The sequence below is a fragment of the Tachysurus fulvidraco genome, chromosome 23 (assembly GCF_022655615.1).
Source record: "Tachysurus fulvidraco isolate hzauxx_2018 chromosome 23, HZAU_PFXX_2.0, whole genome shotgun sequence".
In the NCBI taxonomy this organism is placed as follows: domain Eukaryota; kingdom Metazoa; phylum Chordata; class Actinopteri; order Siluriformes; family Bagridae; genus Tachysurus; species Tachysurus fulvidraco.
The window spans coordinates 21,028,180-21,041,961 of record NC_062540.1 but is presented as its reverse complement, the minus strand read 5'-3'; the positions used below and the strand labels follow the sequence as shown (position 1 = coordinate 21,041,961).

Genomic DNA, 13,782 nt, shown 5'->3' with positions numbered 1-13,782 from the left:
AAAAAGAAGCCGATCTCTAGACCTCGACCTCCCGCTGAGCCGCTGAGCCCTCCTGTGCTCTCAGACCTTTGCTTTTTGTCATGGAGCTTCTTGGGAAGCGGTGATTAATGGGATGCTCAGTTTCAGTCTTACTTCTTTTAGAAGGTTTCAGATGAGACATTTAGCCACAGCAGGAACACTTGTCCTAGCAGGCCTGATTGGAGAACCTGGTGCATAATGGGGCCCCGGTTTGGGCCTTTTAAAGGACAGCATGTTTATGGCTACTTAGAGGAAATTGATTTGATTGTGCCCCAAACATGTGTGTTAACACCCTTGGCACTTTTATTGGCCATTTGTTTCCAGTGTCACAGCACGGCTGATTTACGAGTGCATCAGGTTCTGTGTGTGTGTGTGGAGGTTAGCTTGTGTATTTATGTGTGATTGTGTAAGTGTATACGCACATGAACTCTGTGTGTGTACTTATGTTTATAGCGGGAGGTGGTAATAAGCGATGCTCTGGAAGTGCACTTTAACTCCCTGCCACTCACAGAGGCAGCATGATTAACAGTACATTATTGCAGCTGGGCCTCGGAGTAAACACACTCGCTCACAAATATTACTGCCCCAGAATTGATGTCTACACACACATACACACACACACAGTCTCTGGTGCTCACACTGGCTCCCAATAGACTCCTTCAATTCACAAATGACAAGTGTAGGTTTGTGAACATATTTCATTTGCGCATGCTTTCACATTTAGCTGGGAGGAAATTGTAAGTGCTACTTTTAATCATTATGTACGGTTCAGAGGAAATATTGGATTGGATTTGGTGGACATGCGGAGGAACAGGACATGTCCACCTCGTAAAGTGGAGACTGCAGGGTTCACACAGGGTAGAACAGGTGAACTACAACGAGTAGAACAGGAGAACTATAACGAGAGGAACAGGAGAACTATAACGAGTAGAACAGGAGAACTATAACGAGTAGAACAGGAGAACTATAACGAGTAGAACAGGAGAACTATAACGAGTAGAACAGGAGAACTATAACGAGTAGAACAGGAGAACTATAACGAGAGGAACAGGAGAACTATAACGAGTAGAACAGGAGAACTATAACGAGAGGAACAGGAGAACTATAACGAGTAGAACAGGAGAACTATAACGAGAGGAACAGGAGAACTATAACGAGTAGAACAGGAGAACTATAACGAGAGGAACAGGAGAACTATAACGAGTAGAACAGGAGAACTATAACGAGAGGAACAGGAGAACTATAACGAGTAGAACAGGAGAACTATAACGAGAGGAACAGGAGAACTACACAGAGTAGAACAGGAGAACTACACAGAGTAGAACAGGAGAACTATAACGAGAGGAACAGGAGAACTATAACGAGAGGAACAGGAGAACTATAACGAGAGAAACAGGAGAACTATAACGAGAGGAACAGGAGAACTATAACGAGAGGAACAGGAGAACTATAACGAGAGGAACAAGAGAACTATAACGAGAGGAACAGGAGAACTATAACGAGTAGAACAGGAGAACTATAACGAGAAGAACAGGAGAACTATAACGAGAGGAACAGGAGAACTATAACGAGTAGAACAGGAGAACTATAACGAGAAGAACAGGAGAACTATAACGAGAGGAACAGGAGAACTATAACGAGTAGAACAGGAGAACTATAACGAGAGGAACAGGAGAACTATAACGAGAGGAACAGGAGAACTACACAGAGTAGAACAGGAGAACTACACAGAGTAGAACAGGAGAACTATAACGAGAGGAACAGGAGAACTATAACGAGAGGAACAGGAGAACTATAACGAGAGAAACAGGAGAACTATAACGAGAGGAACAGGAGAACTATAACGAGAGGAACAGGAGAACTATAACGAGAGGAACAGGAGAACTATAACGAGTAGAACAGGAGAACTATAACGAGAGGAACAGGAGAACTATAACGAGAGGAACAGGAGAACTATAACGGGAGGAACAGGAGAACTATAACGAGAGGAACAGGAGAACTATAACGAGAGGAACAGGAGAACTATAACGAGTAGAACAGGAGAACTATAACGAGAGGAACAGGAGAACTATAACGAGAGGAACAGGAGAACTATAACGAGAGGAACAGGAGAACTATAACGAGAGGAACAGGAGAACTATAACGAGTAGAACAGGAGAACTATAACGAGTAGAACAGGAGAACTATAACGAGAGGAACAGGAGAACTATAACGAGTAGAACAGGAGAACTATAACGAGTAGAACAGGAGAACTACACAGGGTAGAACAGGAGAACTATAACAAGAGGAACAGGAGAACTATAACGAGAAGAACAGGAGAACTATAACGAGTAGAACAGGAGAACTATAACGAGAGGAACAGGAGAACTATAACGAGAGGAACAGGAGAACTATAACGAGAGGAACAGGAGAACTATAACGAGAGGAACAGGAGAACTATAACGAGTAGAACAGGAGAACTATAACGAGTAGAACAGGAGAACTACACAGGGTAGAACAGGAGAACTATAACAAGAGGAACAGGAGAACTATAACGAGAGGAACAGGAGAACTATAACGAGAGGAACAGGAGAACTATAACGAGAGGAACAGGAGAACTATAACGAGTAGAACAGGAGAACTATAACGAGTAGAACAGGAGAACTATAACGAGTAGAACAGGAGAACTATAACGAGAGGAACAGGAGAACTATAACGAGAGGAACAGGAGAACTTGGTTTGTTCCTCTGCGAGATCCCTTTAAGGATGAATTTAGTTTGTCTGTCTCTTTCAGAAAAAGAAAAAAAAAAAACAGAACCTAGAGACCATCATTTGTGTTTAAATGTTTTTCAGATGGTCCCTCAGACCGTGAGGAATAAGAACATTATTTATGTTGATTTCTCACTCATGCTGTTTACTTCAGGACGACTTCTGTTATTCCTGCATAAAGACTTTTATTTCTCAACTTAATCTTCTTGTCCTGCCGCTTAGCGAGCTAGCTTCTGTTGTTCCACGCAGACAGTCGTCTCCCTGATCTCTCTTTTGTGGTGCGTGGGCAGATGTAACCGGGTCATAACCAGGTTCTTCTATTTATCTCGTGTTCCGAGGCCAAAGTTCACGTCCCAGACTAAATCAATCGATTCCGGCATGGACGTGCCGCCGCTCCTGTGCCAGATCTGATTCACCCAAAGCAGTCGGTATGAATTCAATTTGACTTCTCGCCGTCAGGTCCGATGTGGCCTTCTCACATCACACAAGGCACAATGTCACCTTTTACACACGAGCTCGGAAAGACGGACGGACGGAGAGGAAAGACGGAGAGACGTCGAGGAGAAGAGATAGAGCTCTCCTCATCTATCTCTCAGCGGCGGACAGAGAGAGAGAGAGAGAGAGAGAGAGAGAGAGAGAGAGAATAAAAGATGTTCCGCGGCACAACTTAATTCATGCAAATTGAAAAGTGCTATCGATTGATAATTGATTTATATCGATACACATCCAGAGCGCTCCTTTCTTTCTTTTTATCTTCCTTTCTCACCGACCCTCGCTCGCTCTCTCTCTTTTCTCATTTGGCTAAATCAAATTTATCTGTCAGTGCGTTCCTCACATCCACTCATCCATCAACTCCATCACATCACATCATTCGACACCGATTTTTTGTCTGCATATTAGATCTTTTCTACCGTGAACTTATTGGACGTTTTTTCTTTTTTTTCGTTAAAGGGTGACCCGAAAATAAAAGTTTTTTTTTTCTTTTCCTTTTGCTTACATTTAGCGACCGGCGCGGCAGTCGGATCCGTGAGTCTGGCGTAAGGCATGAAGTGATATGGATGTAGTTTCTTTCTTTACCCACGACTCAAACACACTATGTACTTAACCCTGCGATTTGCAGCTTCGCTTCTGCTCATTTCGGTAATAATTAGCCGCTAATTTGACACGTTTACCAGTTTTTCACTTTGGTTAATGATTATCTGAGTCAGGAACTTTATCAGAGTCCATGAGAAAGAATCAGCTTCTCCATCTGGGACTTCATCTAAATTTACATGTTTCTTTAAATCAACAGCTAACTCCCGTTCCCGTAAGCTAGCAGGCCCTCGGTGCGAGTGCTAACGCCCCAGCGCCGCATTAAACCGTCTCGTTTTTATCACCGTGAGATCGTTCGACTCCTCGCTGCCTGTAAATCAGCTCTTACACATGGACACTGTCCAGATCTCCAGGTATAAATCCAGCGATCCGTCCCTTAGAGTCTCTGATTTCGTGCTTCTTTCTTTCCCCCGCAGGAAAGCCGAGGAGATTAAAAAAACATGCAGGACAGGACTAAAGCCGGCTAAGAGCCTTGTTTACATCCAGATAAATAACCTTAAGTCAGGAGGATGTTTTCTGTACGGTTGGAAAGGATTAACTAAAAATTATTAACCCGACTTTCTCAGAGTTTGGTTCTTCAAGCGAGACGACCGGAGTGCAAACTCTGATCCTTTACCTTAGCGTCGTTCTGGTATCACTTGCTTATTAGCTTGAAAAACTTCAAGCACATAAAATAATTACGGTATAAAGTTTCATATAAAGTTTTATATCGGCGTGCTCATTTTGATGCGCTACTGTTTCTATGGTAACAGCTCGTACGATCGGCGCTGCACGTGAGCGAAGATCGCTAACGAAGACGTTAAAAAAAAAGCATAAAATTGATACTCGGCGATGATTAGCGTGGTTGTTGCTACGGTGACCTTTTCATTAAAGTTTAAGGAAGGAGTCTCTGGTGTCGCTTGCGGTTTTTCGGCTAACGTAACGGCTTGAGGAGTTTTTTTCTGACGTCAATTAGTAAAAATCTATATGCTAAAGGTCTAAAGGTAAAATGTAAGGATTCTCATTAGAAGCGCAAATTTAATTTAGCTTCCATGTTTAATCTTTAAAAACATGAAGCGTTTGCTTACCGGATTAAACACTTATTTAAAGAGTTGTTTATTTTCCTGCTGCATATTACCTCATGCTAGGACACCAAAATAAAAGATCTGAACTCTTCTTATTGCATTAAATAAATGGAAAGCTAGTTTTTGAATGCTAATACGCCCTGACACAATCAGCCGCAAAGCTCACCTGATACTCCTGAACACAGTTAATCGCTTTCTAACGAGCTCTTTCAGCCGCGCTTATACGAATTTTTAGCTAGATTAGCGGGCACGCGGTAGGTTGACGTTATCGCCGGAACGCGCCACTCGGGATCTGTCGATCGCATGGCGATGATGTCATGCGAGGGTTTGTGGTTAGGCCGGTGAGCGGTGATTGGACTCGTTCTCGTAAACCAATCAGCAAAGATCGGGGAGTTCATTAAAGACGGTTAGCGCATGACGCTGATCGAGTTAGCGGTGATTAATATTTTAGGAGACGGCCTAATGACACCATTATATGCGTATCTGTTGTCATGAAAGGACGTTTCGATAGATCCAGGTTTATTGGCTGTTTGGTGATCTCACCTGGACAGTTTATTTTTTGCCGCTGATGTGTCATTGATCGGAAGCTGAGACGTGTATCATCGAGTCGGTGCAAACGTTCTGTCTTAATGAACCCCGAGACTTGCCGAAGAGCCACCGGTGGCCCCTGAGTACGACGTCTAACCCTTAATAACTCTTAGAACGGATTTTTCCACACGTAAACATACAAACAGTTATTGTTTCTATAGTAACAGCTTGCACCCTGTTTAGTGTTTACCGTGTACGGAAGGAGTCTCCAGTGTCAGTCAGACGCTTCAGGACAGAGGAGTTTACTCTGTAACAGGACTCGCTGAAAAGTGAATGTCTTTGTCTTAATACACATATAAACAGAGGCTGGTGACAGCTGCTATTACGTAAGTGACAACAGGACAAAAAAAATGAACAAAAGAGAAATCTAAATCACTTCAAAACAGCAGCGATACTTCTAGGTACACTCGCACACGGTTTTTGAAGGAACTCGGCCGGTAGGTCGTTCCAAACATCTTGGAGAACTAACCACAGATCTTCCGTGGATGTCGGCTTTCTCACGTCCTTCTGTCTCTTCGTGTGATCCCAGACACACTGGATGATGTCAAGATCGGGGTTCTGTGGGGGTTGTGGGGGTCGTGCCATCGCTTCATACTGGTTTGAAGGCAAAAGGTAGTAACACCGAATATTGCTTTGACTTCGATTTTTCATTTTGTTTGCTCACTTTGCATTTTGTAAATTGACAGAAATAAACACTCATTATTTATATTTCTGAAAGCATTCTTTGTTTACAGCATTTTTTTCACACCTGCCTAAAACTTTTGCACAGTAATGTATATATATATATATAGTATATTAGTATATAGAAATGGGGGGCACGGTGTCTTAGCGGTTAGCACGTTCGCCTCACACCTCCAGGGTTGGGGTTCGATTCCCACCTCCGCCTTGTGTCTGTGGAGTTTGCATGTTCTCCCCGTGCCTCGGGGGTTTCCTCCGGGTACTCCGGTTTCCTCCCCCGGTCCAAAGACATGCATGGTAGGTTGATTGGCATCTCTGGAAAATTGTCCGTAGTGTGTGAGTGTGTGAGTGAATGAGAGTGTGTGTGTGCCCTGTGATGGGTTGGCACTCCGTCCAGGGTGTATCCTGCCTCGATGCCCAATGACACCTGAGATAGGCACAGGCTCCCCGTGACCTGAGAAGTTCGGATAAGCGGTAGTGAATGAGTGAGTGAGTATATAGAAATATTAGTTTTCTCTTTTATTTGTCTGGATTTAGATTATCTTGCTGTATATCTTGCTGTATATCTTGCTGTATATCTTGCTGTATATCTTGCTGTATATCCTTTTACATTTTTCTTGTTTATCTGGTTTTGCTATATTTTAAAATTCAATCGCTTTTTAATGAAACTTCTTTATTTCCATTTTCTTTAAAAAAATAAATTGCCTGTTTTTTACATTTACGTTTAATTCCGATCGGTTCCGCGTTTCCGACGTGACGTGTCTCTTTCTGGATTAATTGATTCATTCCTTTAAACAGATTTCCATCCTTCAGAATGCGTTACTGAAACTCTTTTCTTTACGCTGCTGCGTTCCTGCTGAAAACAAAAGCTTTCTTTGGTCTTCTTTTTCAGACGATGGTCTAATGTCAGAAAAAAAAAACCCCGACTCTCTTCCTGCTGCTCGTCTTCTCGTCCCGACCGATGCACTCTGCCGCTCTATCGCTCTCCCGGAGTATTTTGTTTATAACAGGCCGTGGCTAAATGCTTTAAAAGCATCGATCTGTGTGAATTACAACATCTCACTGGATGTGTTTCGGCCATGTGGGAGACCAGAAGACAGACCTCGTGTGTCTACAGATCATAACGTTCTCTCTTTGTCTAGATATATTTACCCCCCACAGCTCCAATCATCTTCGCTCTATTGATCCTGACCCATAAAAGGTGTTTAATTCAATCTGAGGCAGGACGGCGAGGCAGCTTTTCAGCATCGCTGTCGATAAGCGCTAAATCGATTAGAGCGGCTCGGGTCGTCTCGCACGCAGGAGAATACTGCAGCTTCTTGTTTGCATGTTTTACACACTTTTATTACGTTCCTTTTTTTACCACAGCAGGGCCGAGCGGAACGCTCGATTCCGATTGGTCGGGAGGGATTTGTTCCGGTTTCTATAGTAACGGCTCACGGACGTGTACAGACGTTAAAACGTGGTCGACGAGGTGAGGTTTTCTTTAAGGAGAAACGTGTCTGTGACATTTAAAGAAGGAGTCTCCAGTGTCTGAGCTTTGTAACAGGTTTTTTAACAGAAAGTTTGTTAAATTGCCGATTAAAAGAGGACTAAATCGCTTCAGGATATTTTGAGGTAGTAACAGTGACTTCGGTGACTTCCGCACACCAACACATCATGGATTAGTTCACAGTAACAGCTTCACACACTGTCTTTTATTCCTTTCTTTAGTGTTGCTTTGTTTTTGTCTTGTTTGTTTCCTTTATTTTCTTCTTTATTTGTCCTTTTTCTTTCCCTGTCATCTATCTTACTTTCTTTTTCCCAGAGCCCCACTTTCTCTCTTTTGCTTCTTGCCACGTTGCACATAATGTGAAAATTTCAGGTGTTTGACTCATTATTAATGCAGCTGTCCCACACCGAAGCCTCCGAGGACAATCGGGAGCTGTGATTGGTGAGGTTTATTTTAAAACGCTCGCCGGCGATTGGCGGAGCTGGTTTGAACCGCGGCCTGCGCTCGTCCCACGCGCTCCCTAAACGCTGAACCGCGGACGGCTCTCGCCGCACAAGACAATAAACGGATGATGAAATAAAAACGCTCGATTCATCAAAATCAGCCCCCCTCCGACTCCACCGACCAGCAAATTAAACAATATTTCATAATCACTCTACAAGCCTGACAATAGAAGCCAATTTGTTGCTAAAGGCACCTCCTAAGTGGGAGGAGTACGGCTTTACACAGACACACAGCGAGCGCTGTGGAGTTAATTACCAGCCCTGGACACGCTCCAGAGGACTGAGATGCTCCCGGCGTACCTGCCCAATCAACTGTCCTGGAACCGGACGCCCAACGAGTCTTCATTTATCTTGTCGACTGTGTAGGATGGCTAATTACTTCCATTCCAACCCCCCTCAAACACACACCGGCCATCCAGCGCCACAAAGTCTGAGAGAGTGAAGAGGAGCTGGACGACCGGGACAGGGGAGTCGACCAATTAGTCGTCCATTAGAGCCATCACGGAGCTCGCATCAGCGCCAAAGCCGAGATGACTAAAGGGCCTAATAATCTGCTAAGGGTTCATGGCTAAGGCTAATCCTCCGGGATGATAGCAGGAGGATGGAAGAAGAAGAAGAGGAGGAGGAGGAGGAGGAGGAGAAGAGGTCAAGAACAATTTTTTGCTGCCAAAGATGTCGAGTTGTTGCAGTTACAGATGATTACAGACATCCTCCCTCTTACGGGTCCAAAGAGGCCTGAGGAAGAAACAAACAAAAAAAAAAAACAACTCAGAAGAAGTAGTTATTACTGCTTAATGGTGCATTATGACAATTCATTAGGAAGTAGTTTGATGTTTTTGTTCGTTAACCTTCGCTTAAGCGTCTCACAGAGACACACATCGCACACATCTATGGAGACAGATTAGGGCCCACTTCCATGTCGTACACGGAGAACGGATTCCGAAACGATCCGCCGACGTGAGCTTAATTAAATGATGCTTCGCCTGCTCTCATATTTGTCTCCATTAAGTGACGACGATGGAGGGAAAAGAGTCGTTAACTGTCAGTGATGAGGAGGGATGGAGCTGGAGACAGACTCCATCCTTGAACACAATTAATGATGCTATAATCACAAAACAAGTCCCTTATCTGCAAGTGTTTGATGATTGTGGAGCGCTGGTGGGTTTAGTTAGATAAGGAAGAGACCCAGCCAAAGAAATTAGCCAATTCTATGTACAGGGCAGCTGTTGTTGCATGATGGGTAATTGCGTCAGCGCTCCCCTCCCCCTGATTTTTAGCCCTAAAGCGGTTAGTTCTCATCGGGCGTCATCATTTTCCAGCGCCCCATCCATCTTCAGCCTCCGATTAATTCTTTTCATTTCGGCGCCTCTCTCATAAATCCTGGCACACTTAATTAATTTCCCTGGCAGCGTGCGGGCCGCCGTAAAAACCGAATTGTTCTCGCGCTCTCTGTTTTACAAAAAAAAAATAAATCCCCATATTAATTATGCTATTTTACAGCGATCTCATTGAAGGCTGTGTTTCATCTTTCATAATTAGATTTTCAACAACAACAACGCGGCCAACAAAAGAGTCTAATTATGGATTTGGTGTGAGCCAGGATCGATGGGCCACTTTTATTACTGTTATTGTTGTTGTTACTGTTCCAAAGTGGTGAGGAGGGAGATTACACACGAAGCCTCGACGCCGGCATAAATCAAGTTTACAAGGATTGTTTGTAATGCTGCGACTCTGCGGGTCGGCCGGCGACTCTGCGCTGGGACGTGATGGTAGAGCTTCGGCTGAATAAGAGCATTTGAAAAAGACTCTAAGCCAAATTTCGCACATGGATTCCGATAGCGGAAAAGTTTCCTGTTCCGTTATCGGCTCTGTTCGTGGTTTCTTCAGATGGAACTGCTCACCTGTACCATTTAAACTCACTCACTCCCTACCGCTTATCCGAACTTCTCGGGTCACGGGGAGCCTGTGCCTATCTCAGGCGTCATCAGGCATCGAGGCAGGATACACCCTGGACGGAGTGCCAACCCATCACAGGGCACACACACACTCTCATTCACACACACACTCACACACTACGGACAATTTTCCAGAGATGCCAATCAACCTACCATGCATGTCTTTGGACCGGGGGAGGAAACCGGAGTACCCGGAGGAAACCCCCGAGGCACGGGGAGAACATGCAAACTCCACACACACAAGGTGGAGGTGGGAATCGAACCCCCAACCCTGGAGGTGCGAGGCGAACGTGCTAACCGCTAAGACACCGTGTCCCCCCACGGTTATTGATCTGATTTTCTAAATATTATACAAGGTTACATAAATATTACTTTTACAGGTGAACCGATTCTTGAATATCTCATCCAATACTAAGTACACAAACAAATACTTTATTGAGGTTTAGGGGAAAAACAATACAGCTCAGCCTGACATGAGTAGAACTGAGGAACTGAGAAAACAAGACAATAAGATCTTTAAAAGTTCTTTAAAACGTATCTGTTCATCTTATCTCCCTGAAAAGGCTTTGATTCGGTAAACAGATTTTTATGTATAGCTTTTTCTCAAAGAGAGACTTTAAATTAGTGCCTCTGTAATTCCAATCTGCCATTTTCTGAGTCTTCTCAGCTTCATCTCCATCTCAGTTCCACCTGGTTCCTGATAGAAGAACCTAAAGAACCTCCCAGCAGGCCAGCAGCGTGTTTACCTTTGACAGCTTCCACTGGAAAGAGAGCAAGAGGGGAGTCGAAGTTGAAAAGTGAAACATGACAGGAAGCAAATTGATACGGAGTGGGCGGGGCAATCGACGGAATAAAATTAGCATAATTAGTAATAATGAGCATAAGAAGGTTAACCAGAGGTAGTTGCAAGTACTAAGAAAAAAGCAAACGAACCGTCTGGAACGCAAACGCACATGGATAGAGACACGAGAACACAGTTGCTAAGCAACAATCTAGCTAATAATTGAATAATTGAGAATTTAGCTAGCTAATATCTTTTATTTCCTTTTATAAGATATACGTGCAGAATAACTCTGCTTTTCATGAATAAAATGGTACATTAGTCATGCAGCATCAACAGCATACTGACTTTCAAAAGTAAATTTAATAATTGTGATGGATGAACATAGCCGAGGTTAAAAATAAATAAAATAAATAAATAAATAAAATAAATTTAAATTTAAATTTAAATAAAATTAATATTAGGGTCTTTATTTAAATGTCTCAATCGAGACTCTGTCGTTTTCTCGTCAATCGAAAAATGGTGAACTTCTTAAAGAAATCTTTGGCTTTAATATAATTGTTTCCTGTTTGTCCTCTTCCTCCTCCTCTTCCTCCTCCTCCTCCTTCTCCATCTTTCTGTCCCTGTTCCACAGCGAGACCTTTTGATGGGACCTGAGGCCAAAAATGACTCCTCTGGTTTAATTGGCATTATCATTTTAGCTTTCTGACAGAGATGGATCGCTGCTAGCCCACCAGACCACCGCTGTCGGTGGTGAAGGGGGGGGGGGTGTGAAGGTGTGTGAGCTAGAGAAAGAGAGAAGGAAAGAGAGAAAGATGAGAATAGTCTGTCTACAGGTGAGACATTCAGGGAGCAACAAAGCAGAAAGCAGAACTTTCACTACAAAGTTTTAATCCGAGGTGAAACGTGTGGAATTGGCTGCGGCGAAGAGGGAAAGAGAATAAGAAGTGAACGACAAGCAGAAAGGTTTGAAAGGAGAGCTAGTAAGATGGATGGAGTGAAAGTAAAAGACACAGGAATTAAGAGAGATAGACAGTGATGTTTGTGGAAGAGAGGAATGGAGACATGGCTTGAGAGAGAAGAATGGAGACCCAGGGATGGTGAGATGAATGGAGTGAGAGAAGAAAGAAACAAGCGATGGACTGAGAGAGAAGGATGTGTAGCAGAAAGATGGAGAGAAATATAAAGGTTAGTATTAGAGAGTGAAGTGGGATGAGTGATGATGGAGAGATGAATAAAGAGAGGAGGTGCTGTGGGTACTGAGTGTTAATGTAGCACCTTAGCGCAGCAGCGTCGTAGCGCAGCTTCATCGTAACACCGCGCAAAGCTTGAGTGAGCGCTAACGAGGCGAATCGCCCCGACTCTGCTCTATAAGTCAGTGTGTGAGTGGAATAAACAGGACCCCATTTTAGTTGCCCCTCTTGCTGCCTGAGAGCATTTACAGCCATGCCAAGCACCGAGCCTCTCCAGAGCCTCCGAGCCAGGGGCAATTTTACTACATCATCATTTAGAAAAGCTGCAGTTACTCACTTTTGTTACACAGATCTGAATCTAAAACCTCACCTATCTTAACCCCCCTCACCTGTCTCACCCCCTCGCTGTCTTACCCCCTCACCTGCCTCACCCCCTTGCCTGTCTTACCCGCTCACCTGCCTCACCCTCTCACCTGTCTTACCCCTCACCTGTCTCACCCCTCACCTGTCTTTACCTCCCTCACCTGTCTTTACCTCCCTCACCTGTCTCACCCCCTCACCTATCTTAACCTCCCTCACCTGTCTTAACCTCCCTCACCTGTCTTACCCCCTCACCTGCCTCACCTGTCTTAACCTCCCACACCTGTCTCACCCCTCACCTGTCTCACCCCCTCACCTGTCTTAACCTCCTTCACCTGTCTCACCCCTCACCTGTCTCACCCCCTCACCTGTCTTACCCCCTCACCTGTCTCACCCCCTCACCTGTCTCACCCCCTCACCTGTCTTAACTTCCCTCACCTGTCTCACCCCCTCACCTGTATCGCCCCCTCACCTATCTTAAGCCCCTCACCTGTATCACCCCCTCACCTGTCTCACCCCCTCACCCATCTTACCCCCTTCACCTATCTCAACCTCAATCACTTGTCTCACCCCCCTCACCTACACACCCGCTTACTGGGTCTGATCTCATCTCCCATGAGTCACAGTGAAAAAAAAAAGTGACACAAAAATAATGACAATAAGGAACACTAAAAGAGGCAAAAAGAAAGAAATGGACAACATTTAGTATCTCATGGTATTCTCCAGAGGAAGAGAGAAAGAAAAAGAACAACTGATACAGTTAAAGAGGCTAAGTCTGAGAGATGAAGGGAGGTGAGAGTGACTGGAGAGAAAGAGAGAGAGAGAGAGAGAGAGAGAGAGAGGGATGTAGAGAAAGATTTGCTCTGTTCATGTCCTCTACTCCTTTACACTCACTTGTCATTTGTTTGTGTGAACAGAATAAGAAAAATGAAAGCAGTTTGAGAGAGAAAGAGAGAGGGAGAGAGAGATACGAAGAGATGGATAATAAAAATAGCGGAGTGCAGAGTGGACAGCGGTGAGTCGGGCATTACTCACCGGCTCCTGGAAAAATGCTCTGCTCGCTGCAAGACCATGCATCACCACCAGCCCAAAACTAATGGGCTGTCTCTCGCGTATTTACCTCTGACTGCTCTCACACACACACACACACACACACACACACACACACACACACACACACACACACACATACTGTATCTGAAATCACTACAAACACACTGAACCTGTCTGTAAACTCATGGTCGAAAATTACAATCCCAAATTACAAAAGCGATACAGTGTAAACATCATCTTACTCCAAGAAACCACTC

The 13,782-nt window shown here is 44.2% G+C and overlaps 1 long non-coding RNA gene across 1 annotated transcript in view; it reads right to left on the bottom strand.

Moving 5' to 3' along the window:
- Window positions 1–10,564: 10,564 nt before the first annotated feature.
- Window positions 10,565–13,782, bottom strand: part of LOC113634774 — a 3,481-nt gene continuing 263 nt past the window's right edge. Inside the window, exons 1-3 of the long non-coding RNA XR_003438618.2 lie at window positions 13,768–13,782; window positions 13,508–13,598; window positions 10,565–10,899 (exon numbers count right to left, since the gene is read on the bottom strand). The exon at window positions 13,768–13,782 is cut by the window's right edge and continues 263 nt beyond it. This is a non-coding gene — a long non-coding RNA (uncharacterized LOC113634774). The remainder of the gene's footprint in view (window positions 10,900–13,507; window positions 13,599–13,767) is intronic.